General features: G+C 51.4%; 12 non-coding genes across 12 annotated transcripts; all 12 read left to right on the forward strand.

Annotated features, from left to right (window-relative positions):
• The first annotated feature begins 805 nt into the window (after positions 1-805).
• TRNAK-CUU (transfer RNA lysine (anticodon CUU)) lies at positions 806-878 on the forward strand. The gene has a single exon. It is a non-coding gene; the product is annotated as a tRNA-Lys (tRNA).
• A 241-nt stretch (positions 879-1,119) lies between these two features.
• Positions 1,120-1,191, forward strand: TRNAG-UCC (transfer RNA glycine (anticodon UCC)). Its single transcript has one exon. It is a non-coding gene; the product is annotated as a tRNA-Gly (tRNA).
• Positions 1,192-3,046: 1,855 nt separating this feature from the next.
• TRNAK-CUU (transfer RNA lysine (anticodon CUU)) lies at positions 3,047-3,119 on the forward strand. Its single transcript has one exon. It is a non-coding gene; the product is annotated as a tRNA-Lys (tRNA).
• A 241-nt stretch (positions 3,120-3,360) lies between these two features.
• Positions 3,361-3,432, forward strand: TRNAG-UCC (transfer RNA glycine (anticodon UCC)). Its single transcript has one exon. It is a non-coding gene; the product is annotated as a tRNA-Gly (tRNA).
• A 1,855-nt stretch (positions 3,433-5,287) lies between these two features.
• TRNAK-CUU (transfer RNA lysine (anticodon CUU)) lies at positions 5,288-5,360 on the forward strand. The gene has a single exon. It is a non-coding gene; the product is annotated as a tRNA-Lys (tRNA).
• A 1,970-nt stretch (positions 5,361-7,330) lies between these two features.
• On the forward strand, positions 7,331-7,403 carry TRNAK-CUU (transfer RNA lysine (anticodon CUU)). Its single transcript has one exon. It is a non-coding gene; the product is annotated as a tRNA-Lys (tRNA).
• Positions 7,404-7,644: 241 nt separating this feature from the next.
• On the forward strand, positions 7,645-7,716 carry TRNAG-UCC (transfer RNA glycine (anticodon UCC)). Its single transcript has one exon. It is a non-coding gene; the product is annotated as a tRNA-Gly (tRNA).
• A 1,855-nt stretch (positions 7,717-9,571) lies between these two features.
• TRNAK-CUU (transfer RNA lysine (anticodon CUU)) lies at positions 9,572-9,644 on the forward strand. The gene has a single exon. It is a non-coding gene; the product is annotated as a tRNA-Lys (tRNA).
• Positions 9,645-11,812: 2,168 nt separating this feature from the next.
• Positions 11,813-11,885, forward strand: TRNAK-CUU (transfer RNA lysine (anticodon CUU)). Its single transcript has one exon. It is a non-coding gene; the product is annotated as a tRNA-Lys (tRNA).
• Positions 11,886-12,126: 241 nt separating this feature from the next.
• Positions 12,127-12,198, forward strand: TRNAG-UCC (transfer RNA glycine (anticodon UCC)). Its single transcript has one exon. It is a non-coding gene; the product is annotated as a tRNA-Gly (tRNA).
• Positions 12,199-14,053: 1,855 nt separating this feature from the next.
• Positions 14,054-14,126, forward strand: TRNAK-CUU (transfer RNA lysine (anticodon CUU)). Its single transcript has one exon. It is a non-coding gene; the product is annotated as a tRNA-Lys (tRNA).
• A 241-nt stretch (positions 14,127-14,367) lies between these two features.
• TRNAG-UCC (transfer RNA glycine (anticodon UCC)) lies at positions 14,368-14,439 on the forward strand. The gene has a single exon. It is a non-coding gene; the product is annotated as a tRNA-Gly (tRNA).
• The last annotated feature ends 1,729 nt before the right edge of the window (positions 14,440-16,168 follow it).

Below are 16,168 nucleotides of genomic sequence, written 5' to 3' on the forward strand. Positions count from 1 at the left end.
AGTACATTTGCAAGGGTCTCCAGTGAACGCTTGTTTGTCTGCTCAGTTGCCGGTCACCTGAAGAGAGCCAAAGGACACGCTTTGTTTTAGCCTTCGGGCCCCACTGAGGTAATGGAGAAAACATGAGCGTCCCTGGGTGGGCTCGAACCACCAACCTTTCGGTTAACAGCCGAACGCGCTAACCGATTGCGCCACAGAGACTGCACGCCGAGGGCCGGCGCACCGGCCGAGGGAGACATGAATAATAAAAACAAAGTTCCTTAAAAGGCTTCCCAATTGCACATTTCTAGAGTGCCTTCTAGAGTGCCTTCTAGTTAAAGGGGGAGAGAGGCAGGGTAAAAGAGGGCATCCTTCGAGCCGGAATCGAACCAGCGACCTAAGGATTACTACGTTGACGCTACAGTCCTCCGCTCTACCAGCTGAGCTATCGAAGGGCCCGCCGGTGGGTCGTAGCCCGTGACTCCTTGCATTCAAAGCCAGCGCTTTGCCCTTTGCGTTAGTCCTTCTGCCTTGAGGGATTGGTCTATGCCGCCTCTGCCTGAAAGGTCAAATGCCTTGGCAGCTGTGATGTGGGAAAGCTCGGCTTCACGTTTTGCACAGCGAGAAAACACAATCGAAGCACCTACCGCGTTTTGTTGGGAGCCCAAAAACCACAGCAGCAACGGTGATGTACCTCCCTGACAGCAAGTAAGCGCAGGAGTGTTTGGAAGCGCATTGCGTCTATCAAAACAAATTGGGCCGAAAGTTAGCAAAAAGTGTTTGGCGTCAGTTGGTAGCAAGAGGCCACACGGGAGGCAGCGTCTTAGCCCGGCTAGCTCAGTCGGTAGAGCATGAGACTCTTAATCTCAGGGTCGTGGGTTCGAGCCCCACGTTGGGCGTATGGCATCGCAACGTTTTGGCCCAGTCAGTGGCATTCATGCGCACTGCACGGCCCCACCTTTACCATATCGACTGGCTTCTCTTCCATTCCCTCTACAAACGGGGAAATGTTTCGAGCTTATCTTTCTAGTGGTCAATTCGTATGGCAGCAAGTTGACCTTGCGCTGGGGCGTGGTTCTTATCAGCGCCACGTGTGACACGAATTGGATAGAGATAGTGGCACAGGCCCCGGACAGCCTTGCGTTGGTGGTATAGTGGTGAGCATAGCTGCCTTCCAAGCAGTTGACCCGGGTTCGATTCCCGGCCAACGCACTCCTATCCCTTTTTGGCCTTGCAAAGCGGCCCTAAGCAAAGACCCAAGTCATCCAGGTCCTTGAAGAAAGCTCCTAAGATATCCTGGCTTAGCGACAACTGTGGAGACTTTCTTCGGCATTCGAAAAGTCTCTGGCCTTATGCTTTAACTCGCTCAGGAGGTCCAGCATTATCCAGGGCCAAGGTTCAGCCATTTTGACTACTGATTCCCAAAGAGAATCAACTCTGTCACACACAACATTGCTAAGTATCTGGCAACAACGCTAACACCCTTAGCTGGCATCATATTGCACCATTTGCTATTCGGTGACGAAGGCATCGAATAGCAAATGACCCGCTTTGGACTGTGTCTTGCAAGGCAAGGAAAGGGGTGCATTTGGGCAAGGAGGCCTACAGGAAACCTACCCACACACACCGCTATCTGCTTTTTGGCTCACACCACCCACTGGAACCCAAGCTGGGGCTTCTTAGGACTCTGCAATATCGGGCTGACGCGGTAACAACAAAAAGAGTCTACAGACCCTCTCAGGTGTGCTTTGAAAGCTTGTGGCTAGCCAGACTGGGTCTTGGCTAAACATCCACAAGGTCACGAAAACAAACTGGGGAGAAGCAGAACATTTGGAGAAATATAGTCACCCCCATAAGCCACTGGAGTGTCAGAAAAACTCCGGAGGATCTTTAACAACAATTGCATCGCTGTGTACTTCAAGTCCAGCAATACACTGGGACGGAAGCTTGTACATCGGCACTATCTGCACTGCCCATTTTGAACATCGCTCTAGCTAGCCAAGCGATTTGACAACAATTGTCACCTTTAGCCACGCCGATCTAGGCACCAATAGCTATGCAGGCTTCCTGCCACCAACAATGGGATCATCTAACTTGAACAGGGCGGTTCTACAATTTTCACACCTCCCCCTGTTCTTGGACAATCAACATCGACACATTCACATGGTGATTGTCTTAAGGCGTGACTAGAAGTGCTGCAGTTATCTTCCTGAGCCAAAGAAGTGGCTCGATCAACTATGTAAACCTCTTCAACAAACGGCTAGTACATTTGCAAGGGTCTCCAGTGAACGCTTGTTTGTCTGCTCAGTTGCCGGTCACCTGAAGAGAGCCAAAGGACACGCTTTGTTTTAGCCTTCGGGCCCCACTGAGGTAATGGAGAAAACATGAGCGTCCCTGGGTGGGCTCGAACCACCAACCTTTCGGTTAACAGCCGAACGCGCTAACCGATTGCGCCACAGAGACTGCACGCCGAGGGCCGGCGCACCGGCCGAGGGAGACATGAATAATAAAAACAAAGTTCCTTAAAAGGCTTCCCAATTGCACATTTCTAGAGTGCCTTCTAGAGTGCCTTCTAGTTAAAGGGGGAGAGAGGCAGGGTAAAAGAGGGCATCCTTCGAGCCGGAATCGAACCAGCGACCTAAGGATTACTACGTTGACGCTACAGTCCTCCGCTCTACCAGCTGAGCTATCGAAGGGCCCGCCGGTGGGTCGTAGCCCGTGACTCCTTGCATTCAAAGCCAGCGCTTTGCCCTTTGCGTTAGTCCTTCTGCCTTGAGGGATTGGTCTATGCCGCCTCTGCCTGAAAGGTCAAATGCCTTGGCAGCTGTGATGTGGGAAAGCTCGGCTTCACGTTTTGCACAGCGAGAAAACACAATCGAAGCACCTACCGCGTTTTGTTGGGAGCCCAAAAACCACAGCAGCAACGGTGATGTACCTCCCTGACAGCAAGTAAGCGCAGGAGTGTTTGGAAGCGCATTGCGTCTATCAAAACAAATTGGGCCGAAAGTTAGCAAAAAGTGTTTGGCGTCAGTTGGTAGCAAGAGGCCACACGGGAGGCAGCGTCTTAGCCCGGCTAGCTCAGTCGGTAGAGCATGAGACTCTTAATCTCAGGGTCGTGGGTTCGAGCCCCACGTTGGGCGTATGGCATCGCAACGTTTTGGCCCAGTCAGTGGCATTCATGCGCACTGCACGGCCCCACCTTTACCATATCGACTGGCTTCTCTTCCATTCCCTCTACAAACGGGGAAATGTTTCGAGCTTATCTTTCTAGTGGTCAATTCGTATGGCAGCAAGTTGACCTTGCGCTGGGGCGTGGTTCTTATCAGCGCCACGTGTGACACGAATTGGATAGAGATAGTGGCACAGGCCCCAGACAGCCTTGCGTTGGTGGTATAGTGGTGAGCATAGCTGCCTTCCAAGCAGTTGACCCGGGTTCGATTCCCGGCCAACGCACTCCTATCCCTTTTTGGCCTTGCAAAGCGGCCCTAAGCAAAGACCCAAGTCATCCAGGTCCTTGAAGAAAGCTCCTAAGATATCCTGGCTTAGCGACAACTGTGGAGACTTTCTTCGGCATTCGAAAAGTCTCTGGCCTTATGCTTTAACTCGCTCAGGAGGTCCAGCATTATCCAGGGCCAAGGTTCAGCCATTTTGACTACTGATTCCCAAAGAGAATCAACTCTGTCACACACAACATTGCTAAGTATCTGGCAACAACGCTAACACCCTTAGCTGGCATCATATTGCACCATTTGCTATTCGGTGACGAAGGCATCGAATAGCAAATGACCCGCTTTGGACTGTGTCTTGCAAGGCAAGGAAAGGGGTGCATTTGGGCAAGGAGGCCTACAGGAAACCTACCCACACACACCGCTATCTGCTTTTTGGCTCACACCACCCACTGGAACCCAAGCTGGGGCTTCTTAGGACTCTGCAATATCGGGCTGACGCGGTAACAACAAAAAGAGTCTACAGACCCTCTCAGGTGTGCTTTGAAAGCTTGTGGCTAGCCAGACTGGGTCTTGGCTAAACATCCACAAGGTCACGAAAACAAACTGGGGAGAAGCAGAACATTTGGAGAAATATAGTCACCCCCGTAAGCCACTGGAGTGTCAGAAAAACTCCAGAGGATCTTTAACAACAATTGCATCGCTGTGTACTTCAAGTCCAGCAATACACTGGGACGGAAGCTTGTACATCGGCACTATCTGCACTGCCCATTTTGAACATCGCTCTAGCTAGCCAAGCGATTTGACAACAATTGTCACCTTTAGCCACGCCGATCTAGGCACCAATAGCTATGCAGGCTTCCTGCCACCAACAATGGGATCATCTAACTTGAACAGGGCGGTTCTACAATTTTCACACCTCCCCCTGTTCTTGGACAATCAACATCGACACATTCACATGGTGATTGTCTTAAGGTGTGACTAGAAGTGCTGCAGTTATCTTCCTGAGCCAAAGAAGTGGCTCGATCAACTATGTAAACCTCTTCAACAAACGGCTAGTACATTTGCAAGGGTCTCCAGTGAACGCTTGTTTGTCTGCTCAGTTGCCGGTCACCTGAAGAGAGCCAAAGGACACGCTTTGTTTTAGCCTTCGGGCCCCACTGAGGTAATGGAGAAAACATGAGCGTCCCTGGGTGGGCTCGAACCACCAACCTTTCGGTTAACAGCCGAACGCGCTAACCGATTGCGCCACAGAGACTGCACGCCGAGGGCCGGCGCACCGGCCGAGGGAGACATGAATAATAAAAACAAAGTTCCTTAAAAGGCTTCCCAATTGCACATTTCTAGAGTGCCTTCTAGAGTGCCTTCTAGTTAAAGGGGGAGAGAGGCAGGGTAAAAGAGGGCATCCTTCGAGCCGGAATCGAACCAGCGACCTAAGGATTACTACGTTGACGCTACAGTCCTCCGCTCTACCAGCTGAGCTATCGAAGGGGCCGCCGGTGGGTCGTAGCCCGTGACTCCTTGCATTCAAAGCCAGTGCTTTGCCCTTTGCGTTAGTCCTTCTGCCTTGAGGGATTGGTCTATGCCGCCTCTGCCTGAAAGGTCAAATGCCTTGGCAGCTGTGATGTGGGAAAGCTCGGCTTCACGTTTTGCACAGCGAGAAAACACAATCGAAGCACCTACCGCGTTTTGTTGGGAGCCCAAAAACCACAGCAGCAACGGTGATGTACCTCCCTGACAGCAAGTAAGCGCAGGAGTGTTTGGAAGCGCATTGCGTCTATCAAAACAAATTGGGCCGAAAGTTAGCAAAAAGTGTTTGGCGTCAGTTGGTAGCAAGAGGCCACACGGGAGGCAGCGTCTTAGCCCGGCTAGCTCAGTCGGTAGAGCATGAGACTCTTAATCTCAGGGTCGTGGGTTCGAGCCCCACGTTGGGCGTATGGCATCGCAACGTTTTGGCCCAGTCAGTGGCATTCATGCGCACTGCACGGCCCCACCTTTACCATATCGACTGGCTTCTCTTCCATTCCCTCTACAAACGGGGAAATGTTTCGAGCTTATCTTTCTAGTGGTCAATTCGTATGGCAGCAAGTTGACCTTGCGCTGGGGCGTGGTTCTTATCAGCGCCACGTGTGACACGAATTGGATAGAGATAGTGGCACAGGCCCCGGACAGCCTTGCGTTGGTGGTATAGTGGTGAGCATAGCTGCCTTCCAAGCAGTTGACCCGGGTTCGATTCCCGGCCATTTTGACTACTGATTCCCAAAGAGAATCAACTCTGTCACACACAACATTGCTAAGTATCTGGCAACAACGCTAACACCCTTAGCTGGCATCATATTGCACCATTTGCTATTCGGTGACGAAGGCATCGAATAGCAAATGACCCGCTTTGGACTGTGTCTTGCAAGGCAAGGAAAGGGGTGCATTTGGGCAAGGAGGCCTACAGGAAACCTACCCACACACACCGCTATCTGCTTTTTGGCTCACACCACCCACTGGAACCCAAGCTGGGGCTTCTTAGGACTCTGCAATATCGGGCTGACGCGGTAACAACAAAAAGAGTCTACAGACCCTCTCAGGTGTGCTTTGAAAGCTTGTGGCTAGCCAGACTGGGTCTTGGCTAAACATCCACAAGGTCACGAAAACAAACTGGGGAGAAGCAGAACATTTGGAGAAATATAGTCACCCCCGTAAGCCACTGGAGTGTCAGAAAAACTCCGGAGGATCTTTAACAACAATTGCATCGCTGTGTACTTCAAGTCCAGCAATACACTGGGACGGAAGCTTGTACATCGGCACTATCTGCACTGCCCATTTTGAACATCGCTCTAGCTAGCCAAGCGATTTGACAACAATTGTCACCTTTAGCCACGCCGATCTAGGCACCAATAGCTATGCAGGCTTCCTGCCACCAACAATGGGATCATCTAACTTGAACAGGGCGGTTCTACAATTTTCACACCTCCCCCTGTTCTTGGACAATCAACATCGACACATTCACATGGTGATTGTCTTAAGGTGTGACTAGAAGTGCTGCAGTTATCTTCCTGAGCCAAAGAAGTGGCTCGATCAACTATGTAAACCTCTTCAACAAACGGCTAGTACATTTGCAAGGGTCTCCAGTGAACGCTTGTTTGTCTGCTCAGTTGCCGGTCACCTGAAGAGAGCCAAAGGACACGCTTTGTTTTAGCCTTCGGGCCCCACTGAGGTAATGGAGAAAACATGAGCGTCCCTGGGTGGGCTCGAACCACCAACCTTTCGGTTAACAGCCGAACGCGCTAACCGATTGCGCCACAGAGACTGCACGCCGAGGGCCGGCGCACCGGCCGAGGGAGACATGAATAATAAAAACAAAGTTTCTTAAAAGGCTTCCCAATTGCACATTTCTAGAGTGCCTTCTAGAGTGCCTTCTAGTTAAAGGGGGAGAGAGGCAGGGTAAAAGAGGGCATCCTTCGAGCCGGAATCGAACCAGCGACCTAAGGATTACTACGTTGACGCTACAGTCCTCCGCTCTACCAGCTGAGCTATCGAAGGGGCCGCCGGTGGGTCGTAGCCCGTGACTCCTTGCATTCAAAGCCAGCGCTTTGCCCTTTGCGTTAGTCCTTCTGCCTTGAGGGATTGGTCTATGCCGCCTCTGCCTGAAAGGTCAAATGCCTTGGCAGCTGTGATGTGGGAAAGCTCGGCTTCACGTTTTGCACAGCGAGAAAACACAATCGAAGCACCTACCGCGTTTTGTTGGGAGCCCAAAAACCACAGCAGCAACGGTGATGTACCTCCCTGACAGCAAGTAAGCGCAGGAGTGTTTGGAAGCGCATTGCGTCTATCAAAACAAATTGGGCCGAAAGTTAGCAAAAAGTGTTTGGCGTCAGTTGGTAGCAAGAGGCCACACGGGAGGCAGCGTCTTAGCCCGGCTAGCTCAGTCGGTAGAGCATGAGACTCTTAATCTCAGGGTCGTGGGTTCGAGCCCCACGTTGGGCGTATGGCATCGCAACGTTTTGGCCCAGTCAGTGGCATTCATGCGCACTGCACGGCCCCACCTTTACCATATCGACTGGCTTCTCTTCCATTCCCTCTACAAACGGGGAAATGTTTCGAGCTTATCTTTCTAGTGGTCAATTCGTATGGCAGCAAGTTGACCTTGCGCTGGGGCGTGGTTCTTATCAGCGCCACGTGTGACACGAATTGGATAGAGATAGTGGCACAGGCCCCGGACAGCCTTGCGTTGGTGGTATAGTGGTGAGCATAGCTGCCTTCCAAGCAGTTGACCCGGGTTCGATTCCCGGCCAACGCACTCCTATCCCTTTTTGGCCTTGCAAAGCGGCCCTAAGCAAAGACCCAAGTCATCCAGGTCCTTGAAGAAAGCTCCTAAGATATCCTGGCTTAGCGACAACTGTGGAGACTTTCTTCGGCATTCGAAAAGTCTCTGGCCTTATGCTTTAACTCGCTCAGGAGGTCCAGCATTATCCAGGGCCAAGGTTCAGCCATTTTGACTACTGATTCCCAAAGAGAATCAACTCTGTCACACACAACATTGCTAAGTATCTGGCAACAACGCTAACACCCTTAGCTGGCATCATATTGCACCATTTGCTATTCGGTGACGAAGGCATCGAATAGCAAATGACCCGCTTTGGACTGTGTCTTGCAAGGCAAGGAAAGGGGTGCATTTGGGCAAGGAGGCCTACAGGAAACCTACCCACACACACCGCTATCTGCTTTTTGGCTCACACCACCCACTGGAACCCAAGCTGGGGCTTCTTAGGACTCTGCAATATCGGGCTGACGCGGTAACAACAAAAAGAGTCTACAGACCCTCTCAGGTGTGCTTTGAAAGCTTGTGGCTAGCCAGACTGGGTCTTGGCTAAACATCCACAAGGTCACGAAAACAAACTGGGGAGAAGCAGAACATTTGGAGAAATATAGTCACCCCCGTAAGCCACTGGAGTGTCAGAAAAACTCCGGAGGATCTTTAACAACAATTGCATCGCTGTGTACTTCAAGTCCAGCAATACACTGGGACGGAAGCTTGTACATCGGCACTATCTGCACTGCCCATTTTGAACATCGCTCTAGCTAGCCAAGCGATTTGACAACAATTGTCACCTTTAGCCACGCCGATCTAGGCACCAATAGCTATGCAGGCTTCCTGCCACCAACAATGGGATCATCTAACTTGAACAGGGCGGTTCTACAATTTTCACACCTCCCCCTGTTCTTGGACAATCAACATCGACACATTCACATGGTGATTGTCTTAAGGCGTGACTAGAAGTGCTGCAGTTATCTTCCTGAGCCAAAGAAGTGGCTCGATCAACTATGTAAACCTCTTCAACAAATGGCTAGTACATTTGCAAGGGTCTCCAGTGAACGCTTGTTTGTCTGCTCAGTTGCCGGTCACCTGAAGAGAGCCAAAGGACACGCTTTGTTTTAGCCTTCGGGCCCCACTGAGGTAATGGAGAAAACATGAGCGTCCCTGGGTGGGCTCGAACCACCAACCTTTCGGTTAACAGCCGAACGCGCTAACCGATTGCGCCACAGAGACTGCACGCCGAGGGCCGGCGCACCGGCCGAGGGAGACATGAATAATAAAAACAAAGTTCCTTAAAAGGCTTCCCAATTGCACATTTCTAGAGTGCCTTCTAGAGTGCCTTCTAGTTAAAGGGGGAGAGAGGCAGGGTAAAAGAGGGCATCCTTCGAGCCGGAATCGAACCAGCGACCTAAGGATTACTACGTTGACGCTACAGTCCTCCGCTCTACCAGCTGAGCTATCGAAGGGCCCGCCGGTGGGTCGTAGCCCGTGACTCCTTGCATTCAAAGCCAGCGCTTTGCCCTTTGCGTTAGTCCTTCTGCCTTGAGGGATTGGTCTATGCCGCCTCTGCCTGAAAGGTCAAATGCCTTGGCAGCTGTGATGTGGGAAAGCTCGGCTTCACGTTTTGCACAGCGAGAAAACACAATCGAAGCACCTACCGCGTTTTGTTGGGAGCCCAAAAACCACAGCAGCAACGGTGATGTACCTCCCTGACAGCAAGTAAGCGCAGGAGTGTTTGGAAGCGCATTGCGTCTATCAAAACAAATTGGGCCGAAAGTTAGCAAAAAGTGTTTGGCGTCAGTTGGTAGCAAGAGGCCACACGGGAGGCAGCGTCTTAGCCCGGCTAGCTCAGTCGGTAGAGCATGAGACTCTTAATCTCAGGGTCGTGGGTTCGAGCCCCACGTTGGGCGTATGGCATCGCAACGTTTTGGCCCAGTCAGTGGCATTCATGCGCACTGCACGGCCCCACCTTTACCATATCGACTGGCTTCTCTTCCATTCCCTCTACAAACGGGGAAATGTTTCGAGCTTATCTTTCTAGTGGTCAATTCGTATGGCAGCAAGTTGACCTTGCGCTGGGGCGTGGTTCTTATCAGCGCCACGTGTGACACGAATTGGATAGAGATAGTGGCACAGGCCCCGGACAGCCTTGCGTTGGTGGTATAGTGGTGAGCATAGCTGCCTTCCAAGCAGTTGACCCGGGTTTGATTCCCGGCCAACGCACTCCTATCCCTTTTTGGCCTTGCAAAGCGGCCCTAAGCAAAGACCCAAGTCATCCAGGTCCTTGAAGAAAGCTCCTAAGATATCCTGGCTTAGCGACAACTGTGGAGACTTTCTTCGGCATTCGAAAAGTCTCTGGCCTTATGCTTTAACTCGCTCAGGAGGTCCAGCATTATCCAGGGCCAAGGTTCAGCCATTTTGACTACTGATTCCCAAAGAGAATCAACTCTGTCACACACAACATTGCTAAGTATCTGGCAACAACGCTAACACCCTTAGCTGGCATCATATTGCACCATTTGCTATTCGGTGACGAAGGCATCGAATAGCAAATGACCCGCTTTGGACTGTGTCTTGCAAGGCAAGGAAAGGGGTGCATTTGGGCAAGGAGGCCTACAGGAAACCTACCCACACACACCGCTATCTGCTTTTTGGCTCACACCACCCACTGGAACCCAAGCTGGGGCTTCTTAGGACTCTGCAATATCGGGCTGACGCGGTAACAACAAAAAGAGTCTACAGACCCTCTCAGGTGTGCTTTGAAAGCTTGTGGCTAGCCAGACTGGGTCTTGGCTAAACATCCACAAGGTCACGAAAACAAACTGGGGAGAAGCAGAACATTTGGAGAAATATAGTCACCCCCGTAAGCCACTGGAGTGTCAGAAAAACTCCGGAGGATCTTTAACAACAATTGCATCGCTGTGTACTTCAAGTCCAGCAATACACTGGGACGGAAGCTTGTACATCGGCACTATCTGCACTGCCCATTTTGAACATCGCTCTAGCTAGCCAAGCGATTTGACAACAATTGTCACCTTTAGCCACGCCGATCTAGGCACCAATAGCTATGCAGGCTTCCTGCCACCAACAATGGGATCATCTAACTTGAACAGGGCGGTTCTACAATTTTCACACCTCCCCCTGTTCTTGGACAATCAACATCGACACATTCACATGGTGATTGTCTTAAGGTGTGACTAGAAGTGCTGCAGTTATCTTCCTGAGCCAAAGAAGTGGCTCGATCAACTATGTAAACCTCTTCAACAAACGGCTAGTACATTTGCAAGGGTCTCCAGTGAACGCTTGTTTGTCTGCTCAGTTGCCGGTCACCTGAAGAGAGCCAAAGGACACGCTTTGTTTTAGCCTTCGGGCCCCACTGAGGTAATGGAGAAAACATGAGCGTCCCTGGGTGGGCTCGAACCACCAACCTTTCGGTTAACAGCCGAACGCGCTAACCGATTGCGCCACAGAGACTGCACGCCGAGGGCCGGCGCACCGGCCGAGGGAGACATGAATAATAAAAACAAAGTTCCTTAAAAGGCTTCCCAATTGCACATTTCTAGAGTGCCTTCTAGAGTGCCTTCTAGTTAAAGGGGGAGAGAGGCAGGGTAAAAGAGGGCATCCTTCGAGCCGGAATCGAACCAGCGACCTAAGGATTACTACGTTGACGCTACAGTCCTCCGCTCTACCAGCTGAGCTATCGAAGGGGCCGCCGGTGGGTCGTAGCCCGTGACTCCTTGCATTCAAAGCCAGTGCTTTGCCCTTTGCGTTAGTCCTTCTGCCTTGAGGGATTGGTCTATGCCGCCTCTGCCTGAAAGGTCAAATGCCTTGGCAGCTGTGATGTGGGAAAGCTCGGCTTCACGTTTTGCACAGCGAGAAAACACAATCGAAGCACCTACCGCGTTTTGTTGGGAGCCCAAAAACCACAGCAGCAACGGTGATGTACCTCCCTGACAGCAAGTAAGCGCAGGAGTGTTTGGAAGCGCATTGCGTCTATCAAAACAAATTGGGCCGAAAGTTAGCAAAAAGTGTTTGGCGTCAGTTGGTAGCAAGAGGCCACACGGGAGGCAGCGTCTTAGCCCGGCTAGCTCAGTCGGTAGAGCATGAGACTCTTAATCTCAGGGTCGTGGGTTCGAGCCCCACGTTGGGCGTATGGCATCGCAACGTTTTGGCCCAGTCAGTGGCATTCATGCGCACTGCACGGCCCCACCTTTACCATATCGACTGGCTTCTCTTCCATTCCCTCTACAAACGGGGAAATGTTTCGAGCTTATCTTTCTAGTGGTCAATTCGTATGGCAGCAAGTTGACCTTGCGCTGGGGCGTGGTTCTTATCAGCGCCACGTGTGACACGAATTGGATAGAGATAGTGGCACAGGCCCCGGACAGCCTTGCGTTGGTGGTATAGTGGTGAGCATAGCTGCCTTCCAAGCAGTTGACCCGGGTTCGATTCCCGGCCAACGCACTCCTATCCCTTTTTGGCCTTGCAAAGCGGCCCTAAGCAAAGACCCAAGTCATCCAGGTCCTTGAAGAAAGCTCCTAAGATATCCTGGCTTAGCGACAACTGTGGAGACTTTCTTCGGCATTCGAAAAGTCTCTGGCCTTATGCTTTAACTCGCTCAGGAGGTCCAGCATTATCCAGGGCCAAGGTTCAGCCATTTTGACTACTGATTCCCAAAGAGAATCAACTCTGTCACACACAACATTGCTAAGTATCTGGCAACAACGCTAACACCCTTAGCTGGCATCATATTGCACCATTTGCTATTCGGTGACGAAGGCATCGAATAGCAAATGACCCGCTTTGGACTGTGTCTTGCAAGGCAAGGAAAGGGGTGCATTTGGGCAAGGAGGCCTACAGGAAACCTACCCACACACACCGCTATCTGCTTTTTGGCTCACACCACCCACTGGAACCCAAGCTGGGGCTTCTTAGGACTCTGCAATATCGGGCTGACGCGGTAACAACAAAAAGAGTCTACAGACCCTCTCAGGTGTGCTTTGAAAGCTTGTGGCTAGCCAGACTGGGTCTTGGCTAAACATCCACAAGGTCACGAAAACAAACTGGGGAGAAGCAGAACATTTGGAGAAATATAGTCACCCCCGTAAGCCACTGGAGTGTCAGAAAAACTCCGGAGGATCTTTAACAACAATTGCATCGCTGTGTACTTCAAGTCCAGCAATACACTGGGACGGAAGCTTGTACATCGGCACTATCTGCACTGCCCATTTTGAACATCGCTCTAGCTAGCCAAGCGATTTGACAACAATTGTCACCTTTAGCCACGCCGATCTAGGCACCAATAGCTATGCAGGCTTCCTGCCACCAACAATGGGATCATCTAACTTGAACAGGGCGGTTCTACAATTTTCACACCTCCCCCTGTTCTTGGACAATCAACATCGACACATTCACATGGTGATTGTCTTAAGGTGTGACTAGAAGTGCTGCAGTTATCTTCCTGAGCCAAAGAAGTGGCTCGATCAACTATGTAAACCTCTTCAACAAACGGCTAGTACATTTGCAAGGGTCTCCAGTGAACGCTTGTTTGTCTGCTCAGTTGCCGGTCACCTGAAGAGAGCCAAAGGACACGCTTTGTTTTAGCCTTCGGGCCCCACTGAGGTAATGGAGAAAACATGAGCGTCCCTGGGTGGGCTCGAACCACCAACCTTTCGGTTAACAGCCGAACGCGCTAACCGATTGCGCCACAGAGACTGCACGCCGAGGGCCGGCGCACCGGCCGAGGGAGACATGAATAATAAAAACAAAGTTCCTTAAAAGGCTTCCCAATTGCACATTTCTAGAGTGCCTTCTAGAGTGCCTTCTAGTTAAAGGGGGAGAGAGGCAGGGTAAAAGAGGGCATCCTTCGAGCCGGAATCGAACCAGCGACCTAAGGATTACTACGTTGACGCTACAGTCCTCCGCTCTACCAGCTGAGCTATCGAAGGGCCCGCCGGTGGGTCGTAGCCCGTGACTCCTTGCATTCAAAGCCAGCGCTTTGCCCTTTGCGTTAGTCCTTCTGCCTTGAGGGATTGGTCTATGCCGCCTCTGCCTGAAAGGTCAAATGCCTTGGCAGCTGTGATGTGGGAAAGCTCGGCTTCACGTTTTGCACAGCGAGAAAACACAATCGAAGCACCTACAGCGTTTTGTTGGGAGCCCAAAAACCACAGCAGCAACGGTGATGTACCTCCCTGACAGCAAGTAAGCGCAGGAGTGTTTGGAAGCGCATTGCGTCTATCAAAACAAATTGGGCCGAAAGTTAGCAAAAAGTGTTTGGCGTCAGTTGGTAGCAAGAGGCCACACGGGAGGCAGCGTCTTAGCCCGGCTAGCTCAGTCGGTAGAGCATGAGACTCTTAATCTCAGGGTCGTGGGTTCGAGCCCCACGTTGGGCGTATGGCATCGCAACGTTTTGGCCCAGTCAGTGGCATTCATGCGCACTGCACGGCCCCACCTTTACCATATCGACTGGCTTCTCTTCCATTCCCTCTACAAACGGGGAAATGTTTCGAGCTTATCTTTCTAGTGGTCAATTCGTATGGCAGCAAGTTGACCTTGCGCTGGGGCGTGGTTCTTATCAGCGCCACGTGTGACACGAATTGGATAGAGATAGTGGCACAGGCCCCGGACAGCCTTGCGTTGGTGGTATAGTGGTGAGCATAGCTGCCTTCCAAGCAGTTGACCCGGGTTCGATTCCCGGCCAACGCACTCCTATCCCTTTTTGGCCTTGCAAAGCGGCCCTAAGCAAAGACCCAAGTCATCCAGGTCCTTGAAGAAAGCTCCTAAGATATCCTGGCTTAGCGACAACTGTGGAGACTTTCTTCGGCATTCGAAAAGTCTCTGGCCTTATGCTTTAACTCGCTCAGGAGGTCCAGCATTATCCAGGGCCAAGGTTCAGCCATTTTGACTACTGATTCCCAAAGAGAATCAACTCTGTCACACACAACATTGCTAAGTATCTGGCAACAACGCTAACACCCTTAGCTGGCATCATATTGCACCATTTGCTATTCGGTGACGAAGGCATCGAATAGCAAATGACCCGCTTTGGACTGTGTCTTGCAAGGCAAGGAAAGGGGTGCATTTGGGCAAGGAGGCCTACAGGAAACCTACCCACACACACCGCTATCTGCTTTTTGGCTCACACCACCCACTGGAACCCAAGCTGGGGCTTCTTAGGACTCTGCAATATCGGGCTGACGCGGTAACAACAAAAAGAGTCTACAGACCCTCTCAGGTGTGCTTTGAAAGCTTGTGGCTAGCCAGACTGGGTCTTGGCTAAACATCCACAAGGTCACGAAAACAAACTGGGGAGAAGCAGAACATTTGGAGAAATATAGTCACCCCCGTAAGCCACTGGAGTGTCAGAAAAACTCCGGAGGATCTTTAACAACAATTGCATCGCTGTGTACTTCAAGTCCAGCAATACACTGGGACGGAAGCTTGTACATCGGCACTATCTGCACTGCCCATTTTGAACATCGCTCTAGCTAGCCAAGCGATTTGACAACAATTGTCACCTTTAGCCACGCCGATCTAGGCACCAATAGCTATGCAGGCTTCCTGCCACCAACAATGGGATCATCTAACTTGAACAGGGCGGTTCTACAATTTTCACACCTCCCCCTGTTCTTGGACAATCAACATCGACACATTCACATGGTGATTGTCTTAAGGTGTGACTAGAAGTGCTGCAGTTATCTTCCTGAGCCAAAGAAGTGGCTCGATCAACTATGTAAACCTCTTCAACAAACGGCTAGTACATTTGCAAGGGTCTCCAGTGAACGCTTGTTTGTCTGCTCAGTTGCCGGTCACCTGAAGAGAGCCAAAGGACACGCTTTGTTTTAGCCTTCGGGCCCCACTGAGGTAATGGAGAAAACATGAGCGTCCCTGGGTGGGCTCGAACCACCAACCTTTCGGTTAACAGCCGAACGCGCTAACCGATTGCGCCACAGAGACTGCACGCCGAGGGCCGGCGCACCGGCCGAGGGAGACATGAATAATAAAAACAAAGTTCCTTAAAAGGCTTCCCAATTGCACATTTCTAGAGTGCCTTCTAGAGTGCCTTCTAGTTAAAGGGGGAGAGTGGCAGGGTAAAAGAGGGCATCCTTCGAGCCGGAATCGAACCAGCGACCTAAGGATTACTACGTTGACGCTACAGTCCTCCGCTCTACCAGCTGAGCTATCGAAGGGCCCGCCGGTGGGTCGTAGCCCGTGACTCCTTGCATTCAAAGCCAGCGCTTTGCCCTTTGCGTTAGTCCTTCTGCCTTGAGGGATTGGTCTATGCCGCCTCTGCCTGAAAGGTCAAATGCCTTGGCAGCTGTGATGTGGGAAAGCTCGGCTTCACGTTTTGCACAGCGAGAAAACACAATCGAAGCACCTACCGCGTTTTGTTGGGAGCCCAAAAACCACAGCAGCAACGGTGATGTACCTCCCT

This window comes from Aquarana catesbeiana, unplaced genomic scaffold (genome assembly GCF_042186555.1).
Source record: "Aquarana catesbeiana isolate 2022-GZ unplaced genomic scaffold, ASM4218655v1 unanchor86, whole genome shotgun sequence".
Lineage (NCBI taxonomy): Eukaryota > Metazoa > Chordata > Amphibia > Anura > Ranidae > Aquarana > Aquarana catesbeiana.